Source organism: Oncorhynchus masou, chromosome 18 (genome assembly GCF_036934945.1).
Source record: "Oncorhynchus masou masou isolate Uvic2021 chromosome 18, UVic_Omas_1.1, whole genome shotgun sequence".
NCBI lineage: Eukaryota > Metazoa > Chordata > Actinopteri > Salmoniformes > Salmonidae > Oncorhynchus > Oncorhynchus masou.
Window position 1 is genome coordinate 44,645,465 of NC_088229.1, and position 3,325 is coordinate 44,648,789.

Here is a 3,325-nt window from a genome sequence, read left to right on the forward strand (position 1 = left end):
GATGAAAAATGAAAATGTTGCAGCAATAGAAAAAGTTACAGTTCAATATGACTAGCTGAGGTCTTCACTAGATGGCAGTATGAGAGCAAGTAGTAGGAGAGCATGTTTCTGGACCGCCCACAGCAGACCTCCACGAGTGGGTGTTAGACAACCTTTTGACACTTTTAACTTTGCAAACGCTCTGATATATTGACAGAATAAAAGCCATCCAGTATTGTGCGAATTGATGCGCACTGGTCCCAATTCCCAAGACTTGAACATATTAATTATTATGCTATTAATTATTTCCAAGGAGCTAACCTACATTAAGCTATTCAAATGCGACAATTATTGTCATTTATGACCAAGCACATTTTCCGTAATTGTAATCTTCTTCAACATGAGAGAAAGACAAATAGGGCTCCCATCAATCGAACTAACCGATTGGTCATGCGACGCGCAGCGGGGAGCGTGAGACGTGCCCAAATTGATTCAGGGATCCCGTGGGATAACCATCACACTCGCCCGAGAGACAGAGCACCAGCGGAAACAGGGGTGGTTGGATAGTTGGGCAGACTGTTTTACCCAGAGTGCACTGTAGGCTACACACGGACAACTTCACCTTCGTTCGCGATCCGAAAGGGTAGTCTGTCACATTCGTTTCGAGCCGCATGCATCTCGCTCAATCGAGACGCCCGGTCTCCACGCACAGGCGGCTTGCACTCAGTCCTGTTCTATCCTTTCAGCGTGATACAGGGAGGAGAATCCGTACAAGCTCACAGTGGACTTTAATGTGTACAAAACCTGCTTTATAACGTTTCATGGGGATACTTTAGAGGAAATCATCTTGACGACCCTGCATATTAACAGGTAAGATACGAGTTTTGAGTTATCAATTCAAACGGCCACTTCTTATTATCTGGTGATTTCTCCAACTTCAAAAACCTCTCCTGTATCTTGCTGTGTCTTCCTATTCTCAAATGCCGAACTATTTCAAATAATGATAGAAAACTCCCTTGAGGTGTACATGTATGGCTATTCAAAAATAATATATGAAATCAATTATATGAGCAATATTTGGTCTCACTTTGGCAGCTCACCTAAATTGCTCATTCTTGTGTTTTCTAATGTGGTCTTTGAATTAAAAAATAAATACATGAGGCTACACATCCGTCATTTTTCTGCATAGACACAGTAGGCCTATTCAAAGAAACCTGAAATGGATGCCATATAAAGACACTTATTTTGAGCTGAACTCCACGACAAATAGTACAAAACATATGCGCTCAAAGAACAACAGCAGTAGTTTATTGGGATTGAGGACAGACGTCCTCAAAAAGACGTCTTTATGATAACGAAAGATGACCCCACTGACTATAGGCCAGTTCAAGACGCACAAAGATCACGCTCAACAAGAATGGCAGTGCTGAGGGGCGCGTGTGTGTTTGTGTGTGCGGGCGCGACAGGCGCATCACTCACTGGCATGCCGGCTGAACGGAAAGACTAATAAATTGACCGAAATGTACGTGCGCCAAGGAAAATTCTACTTGCAGATTCCACTATAATAATTTAATGTTGCCTTATACTGTATGTATTTATGTATTTTTTTCAACACTCTAATGCTGCCAATGGTCCTTACTAGATACAACTCTAGTAACAAACAATGTTATTAAAGAACAAGTTAATAAAATACCTACCATTTGCCATTTTTTAATACAAAGTATTTATTTTAATCAACAATTCTTATATAGTGGATTCCCCCCAAATGCACAGGATTGTATTGTTATGTGTGTGTGTGTGTGTGTGTGTGTGTGTGTGTGTCAGCCATCATTTGTTTGATTGGCACTGCAGGTTTACTGTTTCTCAACCTCCTTCAACCTCTTGCCATTTAGGATAATTTTAATTCAGCAAAAGCTTTACTGTGAACAAAGGGTACACAAACAGTCAGGTATGTAAATAAAATCACTAATCAGATAGGAATATGTTATAGTGAAAATTGAACATTCACCAACACTTATGATCTTCCTCAAAATACTGCAATGCTGCTACCAATATCAAAAATCAGCTTGATGTTGGCATTAGAGCTTTGGATCTCCAGTTTACTGAAGCTGCGCACAAACAGGATATGGTCAAAGTCCTGTTCAAAGTCCTCTAAAAGGTTTATGGTTTATATTTATTTGAAATTCTGTGTTTACCAGACTTATCAAGGCATAATGAGTTAGAACAATTATAACACAAAAGGCACCATTGAATTTTAGTGGGTTGATCATCGTGGACTTTCCATAACAATAAGGTCAATGAAATAACATCCACATGTGGATGGTCTGATTGATTAGAGAAAGCTTTGCACCAACTGCAATTAAAGATGGAGAGCTTCCTATATTCTGTTTTAGTGTCTATTTTAAGCCTGGTCAATCCTATTACACTGCTGGAAACCGGTATGACGAGAGACATAATGATCCTTTACGAGTCATCTTTTCTTATGTCATCTTTCTGTAAACAGAGTTTTTGATATTATTTTATTCTACGAGTAGATCTCGAGGTTAAGAACCTCATTTCCGAGAGAGACCTGGCATTAGTGCATGCTTACATACAGTGTTCCTACACAGAGAATCACAATATTACCTCCTATTTAAAATAATTCTCTCTCTGGGATGATTGTTTGTTCATTGAGGAAATATAAGGATGGGATAGAATACCCCCATAGAAAGGTGATCTCTCCCTGGCAGATAGTGAGGATCAATGTCAAATCAAATCAAATCAGGACAGAATGGTGTGTGTGTGTGTATGTGCATATGCGTTAGTTTGTTTGTGTGTGGAAGAGAGAGACAGAGAGATAATAATAATAATAATAATAATAATAATAATGGATAATGTTTTCCATGTCTGTCCATCTATACGTTTATTTCTGAAAGAGAGAGATAGAGAGTCACTACTCACTCAGAGACAGGGAGAGAGGGAGAGAGGTCATCAGGCATGGCTGATGCTGACTCTCAACCTAAATGTAATTCCTTAATGCACTCCAAGAATCAAAGATCTAATAAGGAGGGGAAGGGCCTCTTCAATAATAAAACTGAATCAGCATCTCTGCAGCAGCAGCAAGGGCTGAGGGCTCAGAGGACTCATAAATAACAGACTCTAGGACTGACACATGCTGCTCCAATGGCTGGAAACTGCCAATACCCTTCCTAATTTACAACCAGGCCTGCCTGCTCAGTCAGAGGTAAATAAGCAATGTTCTAGTCAACGAGGAGGGTCTTGGTAAGGCTGTGGAGTATAGACAGGAGCTCTGCCTAATTGGTGTAAGCTGCAAACCATGACCATCTGTATGGTGACTCTGGGTAAT

General features: G+C 40.2%; 1 protein-coding gene across 3 annotated transcripts in view; it reads left to right on the forward strand.

The window, feature by feature from the left end:
• The first annotated feature begins 543 nt into the window (after nt 1–543).
• The window catches only part of LOC135504684 (poly(rC)-binding protein 4-like), a 53,390-nt gene continuing 50,608 nt past the window's right edge, over nt 544–3,325 (forward strand). For all 3 annotated transcript variants that reach the window (XR_010450149.1, XM_064923470.1, XM_064923471.1), the window contains exon 1: nt 544–849. The gene's annotated coding sequence lies outside the window, so the exon portion shown is untranslated. The remainder of the gene's footprint in view (nt 850–3,325) is intronic.